Below are 14,985 nucleotides of genomic sequence, written 5' to 3' on the forward strand. Positions count from 1 at the left end.
CACTGGAGTGTGATGCTTCCAGACTGCAGGATTGCCCTCTTTACTGTCAGAGGAGAATAATAATAAGGTAACGTTTACAGAATACTTACATGGAATAATTTATACGCCGATCCATTTTATGCTCAGAACCAGATGGGGTCGTATAGGTGTGTCCATTTTGCAGGTGAATGAGGGGTTGGCCAAATTATCGAGTAACTAGAAAATGGTACAGGCAGAATATCATTCGAGATCAAGGTTGACAGTTACCGAATTGTCAGCCAATGGCCGACTCTGATTCCATGCCTGTTTTTATAAATAAAGTTTTATTGGAACACAGCCATGCTCATTCGGGGGTACATCACCTGTGACTGGTCTTGAGCAACAGTGACAGAAACGCTATGCCCCGCAAAGCTTAACACTTTGTCCGTTCCTTTACAGAAAAAATGTGCAGATCCTTGCTCTGGTTACTGGAGCCCGGGCGCTTAAGCCTGTATGTTTCCTTCTGCTCAAAATGCCTCTTTTTTTTTTTTTTTTTTTTTTTTAATGTGATGCTGAACAGGAAAAAGAAGCAGTGACAGTTATCGGAAAACTGAATCTATTAGGGGCCCCAGAATATTAAAAACAAACAGACAGACAAACATTTCTTCCTTTATCCCTTTTTCATCTCAAACTTTTGTTGTTGTTGTTTTATTATTATTTTTTTAATGTTTATTTATTTTTGAGAGGGGGGAAGGGCAGAGAGAGAGGGAGACACAACATGGAAAGCAGGCTTCAGGCTCTGAGCCATCAGTCCAGAGCCTGATGCAGGGCTCAAACCCACCAACCATGAGATCATGCCCTGAGCAGAAGTCGGGTGCTTAACCTACTGAGCCACCCAGGCCCCGCCCCCCCAGGCCTCGCCCCCCCGCCTTTTTTCATCTCAAACTTTGAAAAGCCCTTATATTCTAAATTTAAAACAGACCAAAAAAAACCTTCACTGCCTTATCAGTTTAACGAAACTGCTTGTCTAAAGACCTACATTTGTCGGGTAATTTCCAAAATAATGAAGAAATAGAATACAGTGTTTCAGGAGACATACATACATTTCCCCCTCCCCCCCCCCCCCCGCCCCCCGGTGTATGTTATTTTCAAAACTACAAGTAGAATGAGTTGTTAAAGTAAGAGGCTACCAGATTTGATAGTAAGATACAGACTCTCGGCTTGTGAAGCTTTGGTTATAAATGTAAAACTTCTGTAACCAAAGGAGAATTGAACCCTATGGGTATTTGGGGTTATTTTCTCTTCTTTCCTACTAAGACAAGTTGCAGATCTTGGAAATTGATCTGTATTGCCAGGTAGGTTACGATTTTGGTGTTGTCACAGTGGCTTAGTTTTTTCAAGGTCTCTAGGATTGATCAGTGTAGTGACATATCCAGGTTAAAAAGAAAAAAAAAAACGTTAGCAAACAACATTCATGATAGTGTCTTCTGTGTCTCCCACATGCCAGGCACGGGACTAAAGTCCTGACTACGTGTTACCAAGTCCTCCTGATAACTCTACAAGGAAGGCATTCTTATTTTATTTTTTCGATGAGAACAATGAGGTCCTGGGGCATACCGTGTCCCAGCGAATGCATGGTGGGATGACCTCAAAGTCTTGACCCCAAATTCCATTCTCTTTCCCCTCCGAGAGGAGGTCTGTCATTGATTGTTCAACTAATCCTTTTGTTCAACTAATTCTTACCTACTTTGGGATCTAGCGCGTGTCACGCCCTGTGCTCCATTCTGAGGATTCGGCAGTGAACAAACCAGACACCTAAGTCCAACCCAGGATATTTTCAGACGATGAAGGATGTTAGCAAGGGAAGGAAACAGGACAGATAGGATGGAGAGTGTCCGAGTTGGGTGTAGCAATGCGGGAGGGAGGGAGGTCAAGGAAGAGGCTTGGGTGATGGGTGGAGGCCACAAGGTAAAGACCTAGACCCGGGAAGAAAGTTCCAGGCAGAGAAGCAGCAGAGGCATGTTCCTTGAGATGGGAAGAAATGTAGCATGTTGGGAAGCTAAGTTGATTCTTTCCGGCTCTCGCCAATTCAACAATCATTACCAGCTGTCCAAGCTGGAAGGTCATAGGTGCTTTCAAGGAACAGGTTAGCGGAGAGTTTATCCTCAGTTCTTGCAACTGTTATCTCCTTCCCTTCATCAGACAGGGAAGTAAGGTGCTCCTCCTTTAAATTTATGACTGCAAATAATAATAATAGTTACCAGTTACCGAGGGCTGACTGCTTACCTGTGTCAATCTCACTTAATCTGCAAAACAACCAATGGAATATTGTAGAATGGTCTTAGAATAGGACGACGCTGCCCTGACAGGCTTAAGGGAATTGATTTCTAGAATTTACATGTTTATATCACATTTACATACGCCTGAAACTGCCTGGGGATGCTGCTGTGTGCTTAAGTTCACATTCACCCTCTTCCTACCTTACAGAGAGGTCTGCGCCCAGCATTGAGCTGGTAGATGGTGTAACGGTTTTCAAAGTAACAGGTTAAAGAAACCCTCCTCTTTTTTTTTTTTTTTTTAAGATTTATTTATTTTTGAGAAAGAGAGAGAGAGAGGCAAGCAGGGGAGGGGCAGAGAGAGAGACACCAAATCCAAGGCAGGCTCCAGGCTCTGAGCTGCCAGCACAGAGCCCAGTGCAGGGCTCAAACTCCCAAACCACGAGACCATGACCTGAGCTGATGTCGGACGCTTAACCAACTGAGCCACCCAGGCGCCCCAAAGAAACCTTCCTTTAATGATTAATCAAGGTGCCTAAATGTGGACATCCTATATTACTTTATCTTACATACATTTCTTTCTAAGATGCATTCAGAACAATCACAGAAGGGTAACAATGTTGTTGGTTCTTAGAAATACAACTGGAATGTTTTCTAGAACCATCAAATATTTCAGCATACACTGGGGATAAAAACACCTGAATACCTCAGGATAAAAATGTGATATGGTTTTCTTTCATATTTAGTGAGTGCTATTCAATGGATTAGTTAAGAGTTATTTTACCAAATCATAGAATGAATTGTGAATTCTAAGCACATACACTGACCACAGGTTTTTCTTTTCTTTTCTTTTTCCTAATTTTATTTTTTATTTTTAAAAATTTACATCCAAATTAGTTAGCATGTAGTGCGACAATGATTTCAGGAATTAAAAAAACAAATGATTTCAGGAGTAGATTCCTTAGTGCCCCTTCCCCATTGAGCCCATCCCCCCTCCCACAACCCCTCCCATAACCTCAGTTTGTTCTCCATACTTATGAGTCTCTTCTGTTTCGTCTCCCTCCCTGTTTTTATATTATTTTTGTCTCCCTCCCCTTCTCTTCATCTGTTTTGTCTCACAGAGTCCTCATATGAGTGAAGTCATATGATTTCTCTGGCGGACTAATTTCACTTAGCATAGTACCCTTCAGTTCCATCGACGTAGTTGCAAATGGCAAGATTTCCTTCTTTTTGATTGCCGAGTAATACTCCATTGCATATACACACCACATCTTCTTTATCCATTCATCTGTCGATGGACGTTTGGGCTCTTTCCACACTTTGGCCATTGTTGATCGTGCTGCTATAAACATGGGGGTGCATGTGTCCCTTTGAAACAGCACACCTGTATCCTGTAGATAAATGCCTAGTAGTGCAAATGCTGGACCATAGGGTAGTTCTATTTTTAGTTTTTTGAGGAACCTCCATACTGTTTTCCAAAGCGGCTGCACCAGTTTGCATTCCCACCAGCAGTGCAAAAGAGATCCTCTTTCTCCGCATCCTCGCCAACATCTGTTGTTGCCTGCGTTGTTAATGTTGGCCATTCTGACAGATGTGAGGTGGTATCTCATTGCGGTTTTGATCTGTATTTCCCTGATGACGAGTGATGTGGAGCATTTTCTCATGTGTGGGTTGGCCATCTGGATGTCTTCTTTGGAGAAGTGTCTATTCATGTCTTTTGCCCATTTCTTCACTGGATTATTTGTGTTTTGGGTATTGAGTTTGATAGGTTCCTTATAGATTTTGGATACTCACCCTTTATCTGATATGTCATTTGCAAATATCTTCCCCCATTCTGTCGGTTGCCTTTTAGTTTTGCTAATCGTTTCCTTCGCTGTGCAGAAGCTTTTTATTTTGATGAGGTCCCGTAGTTCATTTTTGCTTTTGTTTCCCAGGTTTTTCTTTTCTTTTCTTCTCTTTTCTTTTCTTTTCTTTCTTTTTTTTTTAACAAAATATTTACTATTTTCCTACTAAAAATATGAACTCGTTTGAATTGTAATAAAATTTAAGATGTCCACTTAAAGACATGTAAGAGGGGCACTTGGGTGCCTCAGTTTGTAGAGCATGCAACTTTATCTAGATCTTGGAGCCTGAGCTGAGTTTGAACCCCACATTTTTTTATATATAAAAAATATATGCAAGAGGGACTCAGTCAATTAAGCGTCTGACTTCGGTTCAGGTCATGATCTCACAGTTTGTGAGTTCAAGCCCCGTGTCGCGCTCTGTACTGACAGCTCAGAGCCTGGAGCCTCCTTCGGGTTCTGTGTCTCCCTCTCCCTCTGCCCCTCGCCTGCTCATGCTCTGTCTCTGTCTCTCTCAAAAATAAATAAACATTAAAAAAAACTGAAAAAATATGCAAGACACTAGGTATTTCGTCCTCAAAATTATGTAAGAGAAAAAAAAAGATCATTAGTTTAGCATATACCCTGGTTGTTGTCTACCTAATCGTAATTGCTAATTATTTTCTTTGCAGATAAAACTCAAATTTACATGCACACACATGCGTATATATTTAGTTTGATTTTTTTCAACTGCTGTGTACTTCAGGAAAAGTTGAAACCTCAACAGTTCCAAGGGATGGAGTTTTGACTGGTCATTATGAATGGTTCTCAATTCTGGGCATAAGGTCAGCTTTTCTTCAGAGCTTTTAAAAATTGTCAATGCCTGGATCTCACCCCCAGCTATTGTGATTAAAGTAGTCTAATCAGTTAAGAGAATTTTCTTTTTTTTCCTTTCTTTTAGTGTTTATTTATTTTTGAGAGAGAGACAGAGACAGAGACAGAGTGGGAGTGGGGGAGAGGGAGAGAGAGAGAGAGAGAGAGAGAGAGAGAGAGAGAGAGACAGAATCTGGAGCAGGCTCCAGGCTCCGAGCTGCCAGCACAGAGCCCAACATGGCCCTCGAACCCATGAAACTCGAGACCATGACCTGAGCTGAAGTCAGACAGTTAACCAACTGAGCCACCCAGGCTCCCTCAAGATAACTTTATTTCTGTTGGTAATTACAGGTTCAAGAGTTATGTAATGTAATGATCACCAATGAGCAGGATAAAGTAAACAGGCTGGGGGTATATCTCTGGGAAAGTTATCCTTGCTCTTGAAAAGGTAAACAAGGGAAGGAATGTTCAATTTTTAGATTTTCTTTAGATGAATAGATGCCAGCTGCTCTGTGGCAGCCTTTTTGTGGCTATGAGGGGCAAGTCTGAAGTTCACAGCCAATACACTGAGGTGGGCAGAACAAGATCCAAAGAACTTGGGACTACAGCCATTGAATCAACCTACCCTGAAGGTGCCCTATCAAGGAGGACATTTATCGTATCTTTAGGTGGATTCTCTGTTTCCTGAAGGTCTGCCCGTTTTCAATTTTACAAAATAAGGAAACTGGAACACAGGTTAAGCTATTTGTTTTCAGTCGCATGCCTGGAAATTGGCAAAGCCAGGGCTTGAATTTGTCCGACTCTATCTCCTGTGCTTTTGATGAGTAGAGTATACATAGGGATTAGCAAATTATGTATGGCTTGTGGGCCAAATCCCATCCACGGCCTGTTTTTATAAAAAAATAAGTTGTACTGGAACAGTCAGACCTAGTTAGTTCATGCATTATCTATGGCTGCTTCTCTCCTATTCCAGCAGAGTTGAGTAGTAGTGAGAGATGTTATATGGCCTGTAAAGCCTAAAATATTTACTTTCCAGCTCTTTTCAAAAACGTTTGCCGACCCCTGCTGGTCTAAGCCAATCACGGTAATCATATCTTTATCTGTGATTGTATAGGGATGACTGTATGATCCAGTTTGGGCCAATGAGATTTAAGCAGAATTCGGCTGGGGGCGGGTGGTACCTTGGAGAAAGATGGTCCCCATCCCACCTTCCCATCAAAAGAAGCGTGCGGGAAGGCGGTCACCTCCCTGGCTGCTGCCCTGCCTCTGAGTCAGAATAAGATGACTGGAGCTGAGGCGGCCATCTTGAAACCACAAAGCGGGTATAAAATACATGGAAGATGGTGGAGAAGAAAGCAAGAGGCTAAGTATTTGATGACACTGCTGGTCCTATGCAATGCTGCACAATGCTCGAACTCCTTACCTCCAGATTTCGTATTTGTTAGACTAGAACTTGTCTCTATTTGCAGGCTGTCCCATTACTTGTGACTGCATCGGTCCCCCCCGATGCAAACTTTATGTCTGAAATTGCTGCTCTTATATTACACTTATGAAACCCAAAGCTCAGGGAGGGAAAAGGACTTGCCTAAGGTGTGTGCATCAAATGAAGTTTGTCTTCCTCCGATGACTCTCCCTGTTCCAGCGCCCTTCATAGTAACGCACAAACTCTCGGCACTTGGGGCTTGGTTTGTCTATGTGAAAATTCTGTAACCAAAGGAGAATGAACACTATGGCAAATGGAGTCCCCTGCCCTACAGTGATTTCTTCTCCTTCTTCTTCTCTGCTAACAGAAACTGAGTTTACTTTGGGCACCAATGTACCCAGCTCCAAGGGTTGAAGGATATTCGGTCTAAGCCAGTCATGGCTTTCCTCCTTTGTGGGAAGTTTTACCCTCTAGATGATCTGATTCCAGGCTGGGTCTGGGTGATGCATGAGAGTCCGCCTTTCTCATGAGTTCTCAGGTGATGCCAATGCTTCTGTTCCATAGAACACATGTTGACTGACACTATTCTGTCCTAGAGGTGACAAACTTTTTCTGTAGAGGGCCAGATAGCAAATATTTTAGGCTTTGTGGGCCATGCAGTTTCTGTGGCAACTGGTCAATTCTGCTCTTGCAGTAGCTTGAAAGAAGCCACAGGAAACACATAAATAAGTGGCTGGGGCTGTGTTCCAATAAAACTTTATTTATGAAACCAGGTGATGGGCCAGATTTAACTTGTGGGCCATAGTTTGCTGGCCCCTGGCTTAGATTAGTCATCTCCTGGTGCCGGGCCCATGCTTGCTCTCTGAACTGCTCAGCTGACTGATAGCTGAACCAATAGGGATTCTCTTAGGAAGGAAGACACGGGTGATGGCTGTTGGGTACCAGGGAAACGGTTGCGATCTAACCGAATTTGACATGGAACGATTCCTAGGTTATTTCTGGCAGAGGCGAGCGCTTCCACACGACCTAGCTACAAGTTACCATAAAATCCGGTCTGTCCACATTTTGCTACCCTTATAACCAAACACTGATCAGCAAAGCGCGCGCAAAACAGTTTATACAACGTGTCGCGGAAGCGCCATAAAGCCTCAGCACTCCATTCCTTCAGGGGCCCTGGTCGTACCTTAAATGAAAGGTTCACGCAAGGCAGGCAAAACAGTACATCAAAAGCAGGATTCTGTGCTGTCTGCTTGGCATGATGCGGTCAGAAATCCTCCTGTCCAGTGGCTGGACACAGGCTCAATCGGGGAAGGAGAGGGGAAGGGTAGTGGTGGGTAAAGGGTGGATTGTTGTAGCCTATGAAGCATGCTAGTCGGCTCACATGTCTTGAATACCTTTAATTTCACCAATGCAAATAAATACACGTCTTTCTTCCCCCCCTTGCAAATCTGTTTCTCATGTCAGTGTGCTCATGCTAGTTGTCATCAGTCCCTAGTTTCATCAATAAAAACCCTCTTTCTGGGGCGCCTGGGTGGCTCAGTCGGTGGAGCGTCAGACTTCGGCTCAGGTCATGATCTTGAGGTTCCTGAGTTCGAGCCCCGTATGGGGTTTTGTGCTGACAGCCCAGAGCCCGGAGCCTGCTTCGGATTCTGTGTCTCCCTCTCTCTCTGCCCCTCCCCCGCTCGCGCTCGGTCTCCCTCTCTCTCTCTCTCTCTCTCTCTCAAAAGTAAAATAAACAGGGGCGCCTGGGTGGCGCAGTCGGTTAAGCGTCCGACTTCAGCCAGGTCACGATCTCGCGGTCCGTGAGTTCGAGCCCCGCGTCAGGCTCTGGGCTGATGGCTCGGAGCCTGGAGCCTGTTTCCGATTCTGTGTCTCCCTCTCTCTCTGCCCCTCCCCCGTTCATGCTCTGTCTCTCTCTGTCTCAAAAAATAAATAAAAAACGTTGAAAAAAAAATTTAAAAAAAAAAAAAAAAAAAAAAAAAAAAAAAAAAAAAAGTAAAATAAACATTAAAAACATTAAAACAAAAAACCCCAAGTGCCCCATCTCTGAATTGCAAAAAGCACCTGTCATAGCTGCTGCTGGAGCGTGGTCCTTTCTGCCTTGGTGTTTGCCAGCCATCCCCGAACGATGCATTCTTGCTCGCCAGTTAGCTTACCACACTCCTGCTGAGCTTCAACTAACTGGACTTTGTGGACAGCTTATTGCACACAGGCGGAATAAAAAAACTTACCCCAGCCTCTGCCGTCAGTGAACCCGGGTTCAAACCTAGTCTGTCGCTTACTAGCTGTGTGCACCTAGGTAAAGTTGCCAATGCGCTCAGGGGGTGCCCTCGGGTAGAATATAGTGCTCTACGTTTTGTTCTCTGGAGGCCAAAGCGATGGCCTCATCCATAACATGGGTGTAACGGTGATCGTGGCAATTAAGGAAGCCGGGCATGGGCGAGCTCTCTCCGTAACTTGTCTGCTGGTACCCAATTCTTCATTGGTTTTCAGATAAGATCCAGAGCTGAAGGCATTTTCCTGAAGACAGAGGCAGAGCCAGTGAAAATAATAGCCACATGGTAGTTCCGCCCACACAAAAGTCATATTCCAGGGGTTTGGGTGAGTCTTTTAGCTTAGGTTTTTCTAGAAAGTGAAGACCATCTATCAGAGGTTCACGTTTTGCATTTGGAGGAGAAAGCTGGAACAATATAGAACGTGGCGTTTGGCCGGTATAGACGGAGTCAGGTCGGAAAGCCCGTCATCAGAGTTCTTGGTCTTCTGTGTCCAGCAGAGAAAGTTCCGAGATTATGTGTCTGCGTCAGGTAGAGTGTGTTTATCGTTTTTGTGTTTCCTCCACCATCTGAACCTGTTTCCTAAACCTGGGGAGTTGTTCCCCTTTGATTTTTGGAAAGCAGAACCCACCTATCACGGCAGGAGGGACAAATGTAGATCGATTTCCAGCGCTCCTTGCAGCCAGGGTGTGGACACATGGCCTAGGGCTTGCCAATCAGAGGCAGCTGCCCCAGACTTTGGTTGGGAACCCAGCGATGCCAAGAAGGACGGGCTGGGTGGAGCCCGCATTCGTGACTTGTGACGCTAACATTCCTTCATCCCTGGTGGCCTTGACTGTGGTTCTCATAGCAGAAGCCGACATCCACAACCGGTGTGGGTGGTGGGTCTGGTGCAGACAGCAGGGTTTAGACCGGGGGCTGGCAAACTTTCCTGGGAAAGGGCCAGATAGATATTTGAGACTTTGCTAGGCAAGACGCAGTATCAGGCTGATGATGCAGATACGTACACAACCATTTAAAAATGTAAAACCATAGCTCATGGGCCCTTAGACAATATGGCAGCCCGGTTCGGTCCACGGCTACAGTCGGCTGGCCCCTGATCTGGAGCCCTGAGAGGACATCAGTGCTGTTTTCACAAGATCATGTCAGTGTGACTCCAGACGTAATTCCCAGCTGCCCCAGGAAAAGGACCTTTGCAGATGTAATCCACTTAAGATGAGGTGATACCGGACTGGGGGAGGGGGGTTCTAATTCAGTGACTGGTATCTTTATAAGAAGAAGGAAACTCAGGGCCGCCCAGGTGGCTCAGTCGGTTAACTGTCTGACTTCGGCTCGGGTCAGGATCTCGCACTTCGTGGGTTCGAGCCCCGCGTCGGGCTCTGTGCTGACAGCTTGGAGCCTGGAGCCTGCTTCGGGTTCTGTGGATTCTGTGTCTCCCTCTCTCTCTCTGCCCCTCCCCAGCTAAGAAACAAGGGGGAAACGCTATGGAAGATGGAGACAGAGATTAAAGTGATGTAGCCACAAGCCAAGGAAGCCAAGGTCTCTCTCTCAGAACCTACAGAAAGAAACAACCCGCAGCAGCGCAGTGGGCTGGGGCCCAAAGCCAAAATGCTCTTTGCTGTTTCCACCCCCATTGTTCCACAAGCTGAAGCGGGTTTCCAGGGACGGTATGACGTGCGAAATTCAAGTACCTGAAAGAAAAGCTGCCTTGGGAAGCTGAATGCTGAAGGCATTTGTAAAAATGTAAAAACAAAGCCACTCTACTTGCTAAATTTGGGGGCAGGGGTGGAAATAGTTAATTTTCACGAAACTACATTATTGATATTAATATGTAAGACGTTATTTATTTATTTATAATGAACACTTATTCATTTTTGAGAGTGAGAGAGACAAGAGTGTGAGCGGGGGAGGGGCAGAGAGAGAGGGAGACACAGAATCGGAAGCGGGTTCCAGGCTCCGAGCTATCAGCACAGAGCCTGGCACAGGGTTTGAACTCACGGATGGTGAGATCATGACCTGAGCCAAAGTCGGATGCTCAACCAACTGAGCCACCCGGGGGCTCCTGTTATTGTTACTTTAAAGTGATTTAAAAAAATTAACATTTCAAAAATGTCTCAGATTTGGTTTTGAGCAGGTAAACATAAATAGGTCTAACTTGCGTAGATAAAACCTCCTAGGGGTTATCCGTGATTCTGAAGGGGGTTCAGGGGTCCTGAGACCAAAACATTTGAGAGCTGTTGGCTTGGGGCAATGTCTTGCCTCCTTTCTTGGAGATTTTACTGAAGGGAGACGATTTCCTGTCATTTCCCACAAAGCAAGAAAAAAAAATTGTTTTAGAGTGCAGGCTTGGGATTCTGAAGGCTTGCTTGAGTCTAAACGTTTCTTCCAGAACACGCAAAGCTGGTGATATGAAATCAGTGGCTTAAACCCTCGGAGCCTCGGTTTTCTCGTCTGTGAAGTGGGTATCATAAGACCCACCTTTTAGGGGAGTTCTAGAGATTAAAAGTCCTCCCTGACTGTGAGCTCAGTATAAAGCCCTGTTCTGTGGAAGAAGGGGGTGGCCCAGACCAGCACTTTTGAGACTTTAAAGAGCACACAGATCACCTGCAGATCTTGTTAAGTGCACATTCTATTTCCTTTCAATATTCATCATGATCAGACTGGCCATTTCCTTTTATTATTTGATTCATTGACTGTCTTCTGCATTCAAATGCAAGTACCCATGCAGAGCTCGAGTCATGTCCGTCTTGGTCAGGGGCTCATAAACTACAGCTTGTGGTCCAGATTTGGCCTCTTGTCTCCTTTTTTTTTTTTTTAAAAAAAACGTTTATTTATTTTTGAGACAGAGAGAGACAGAGCATGAACAGGGGAGGGGCAGAGAGAGAGGGAGACACAGAATCGGAAGCAGGCTCCAGGCTCTGAGCTGTCAGCATAGAGCCCGACGCGGGGCTCCAACTCACGGCCCGTGAGATCATGACCTGAGCCGAAGTCGGACGCTTAACCGACCGAGCCACCCAGGCGCTCCTCCTTTTTTGTAAATAAAGTTTTATTACAACACAGACCTGTTCGTTCTTTCCTGCTTTTGCTCTCTAACAGCGAAGGAGAAGTGTGATAGCGACTGTACTGTTCACAGAGTGAAGATATTTACCCTTTCCGGGGCGCCTGGGCGGCTCAGTCGGTTAAGCATCCGACTTGGGCTCAGCTCATGATCTCACTGCTCGTGAGTTCGAGCCCTGCTTCCAGCTCTGTGCTGACAGCTTAGAGCCTGGAGCCTGCTTCAGATTCTGTGTCTCTCTCCCTGTTCCTCCCCTGCTCGTGCTTCTCCCCCATCTCTAATAGAAAATAAAATAAAAAACAAAATTTAAAACAAGAGATATCTACCCTTTTGAGAAAACCTGTGCTGACCTTGGTTGTCGTCAGCTGCTCTAGGATAATCTGGCCATAGTGGACACTCAGCAAATACTTAACTGAACATGTATTAAGTACGCTTTACAGGTATCGTCCCATTTAATCCTCCATGAGGCAGATGCCAATAAGGGTCCACAAGCCTGAAATTCCAAAAGCTGTATATACTTTTAAAAAACAACTTTGGCAGCAAAGTGAGCTGACCTCATCTGGCTACGGAACACGACTTGAATGAAGGCGAGGCTGTTGACCGTGGGCATCCATTCTCCCTAATTCAGTCTTTGCAGGTTTCTCTGCAGACTTGTGGATGAGGCAGATCCCCGGCCGGAGATCCTGTGTAACAGGGCCGAAGCCCCACCTTACCTTTTTAAAATCTGAAAATTCTGAATTCCAAATCCTATTCGGCGCCGAGGATTTGGATGAGAGATTTGGACGTGTACTTTCCCTTATTTTAAGGCTGAGGAACTCAGAGGCTGAGTAACAGTGCTCGCGTGTGGCAGAGCCCCGCTTTGAATCCCGGAATCCGATCCCTAGGATGCATCCGTAACCGGGAGTCTGTCTTAAAAGAGGCGGGTGCTGGTGCTCGTCGACTGGTTGAATTAACCAGTAAATGCAGCTGACTGGGCCTTCTTCCAAACCCTGGGCTGTTTACCTGCTGCTGGAGAGACTCCTGCTTTTTCCGGGAAAGAACATCTTTCCAGGCCAAGCGCTGCCGCTGTTAATGTGCATGCGAAACACGCACGCATGCACGCTTGCGCGCACACACGCGCACGCACGCTCATGCACGCGTGCAACACGTTCACGCACACCCCCACACGCATGTGTGCACACGCACATGCACGTGTGCACACATTCTCATGCACACACCCACACATGCACGCGCATGCGCGCACACATGCACACACACACAGACACACCAAGACTCAGAAAGGAGCTCTGTGCTACTGTATTTCCTAGAGCCTTGTGGCCGCCTGTTGTTTCCAGCAATCTCATCTTTATGAATCAGGTGACAAAACCCACTAGTTACCAGGCGGGGGAAAGAAAACAGATGCTTTTCCAGCCAGGCAGCGTTGAGCTGAGCAGTTTGTCATTGTGGTTAAACCTCTTCTGCCTCCATCAGGGCACGGCACCTTGTAAAAAAACCAAAAACTATTACTGATTTCTCTCTCTGGGTTCGGGGGCTGCTCTGGTCCTGAAAACTCAAAGCCACGGCCAACAGGAAGAGTGTAATTTGTCTGTTGGGTACTCAGCCTGGAATAGGGCAATGGGGTATATAGTAATGCTGTTTCCAAAGCGTGAAAGCATTATTTCCTCTAGTCGAGAGAGGAAGTGAGCCCTCCCCTTGCGCGCTTGAAAGCTTCCTTGAGAAGATGTGAAGTTGCCTCTAGAAGGTAGTGGAAAATTAATGTGGTTCTAAGTGAGCCAGAGTGCCTTCAAAAAAAGCTTGGAGGCGTGAGATGGGCTATATAGCTTCACAGAGGCTGATGTTGATTAAAACATGGTTATAGACAGGTGACTACTATAGGATTTCCTTAAAAAGGCATGTATCTGCGTGTGTGTGTGTGTGCGTGCGTGTGTGTGTGTGTGTGTGTGTGTGTGTGTGTTTCTGTAAAAATATAGAAAAAAGAATAGGAAAGATACACTCCCCGTTAACACAGGAAGTAGGTGAGAAGCAGGCGGGGGCGGAGGAAGGAGAGGAGGGCAACTTTCTATTTTCACTCGTATATATTGCAATATTCTTCCTTTGGTTGTGGACTCTAAAAAAAAAAAAAAAAACAGATAAAATTAACTTGCAACAACAAACAAACAAAAAGCCCTCAGGGAATCAGCTTTATAATAATCTGAAAGCCCTATAGCTTCTAAGAATTAGAAAGCCCCAGGCACAATGACTTCCTGGTTTGGGCATTCCTAGTTACATCATGTTTGGAAACTTGACAGAATTCTACCTTGTCCCTAGACGGTAGATTACTTAAAACGGTTATCGACACTTCCTTGTTGAACAAAAGGGACACATTCGGTTCCCTCGCTCTCTGTCCTCTCTCCCTCTCTCGTACTCGGCTTAAAGTTATTAACCTTCTTTTTTTGAGAAATAAGAAGCATCTAAAATGATGGATGGTTTTTATAATGTATCTTTCAGAATACACATCCTACTCGCTTAAGGCCTCCAATTATATCTTTGCGGATATAATTCCGCAAATAATATAAACCCGATATAAAATCGGATCTCTTTCAGAGACCAAGACAGGGAGGCAGTAGATCCTGGAGGGGCCTTTAGATTAGGCACAAAAATATTTCGCCTTTGGTTAACCTGCTGTAAAGCAACCTGTTTGCCTTGTCACTTTCAGATGGTCATTTCGTAGAAGTTTCGCTAGATTTTTTGTGGCTTTTTTTTTTTTGGCTTGTCTGTTACTTTTGTCTGATTTATTCCTTATAAATCTGTTAAATAGAAAATAGGAGGTGTGTGAGGAGCCTGGGGAGGGTGGGATGGTGAAAGGGAGGAGTACACCCACCGCTATTTGCAAGATACCAGGAACTCAACACAAGGTGGCTGGTGACAAGCCCCGGGTTGAGAAGCGTTTCCAGCTTGCGGGTCTGAAACTGGCGTCTCGCGGGAGAACAGCATGCTTCATTACTGGAGCTTTAATCGTGGCGCTGGAAGAATAAATGACCAGCATGGGTGGATCTTGACTAGGATTTGTGGAGCGGACACATTATTCTCTCAAGGCTGGGATTTCTAACTATATAGGATGCACCACTGGTCGGAAAAAGTTTGTCTGTGTCCCTCGGGTTTCCAGACTTACAGAATAGTACCAGAAAAGCTTATTTGCACCCACCTTTTGGCATATGCTTCTATTAAATGAGAATCTTGCAAGAAACTTTGCTTTTATTCATCAAATGAGATGAAGATGTCCTTTGAAATGATCCTAATGTCAGATTTGGTTGCTTTTTCCAAGCAT

This window comes from Neofelis nebulosa, chromosome 9, assembly GCF_028018385.1.
Source record: "Neofelis nebulosa isolate mNeoNeb1 chromosome 9, mNeoNeb1.pri, whole genome shotgun sequence".
Lineage (NCBI taxonomy): Eukaryota > Metazoa > Chordata > Mammalia > Carnivora > Felidae > Neofelis > Neofelis nebulosa.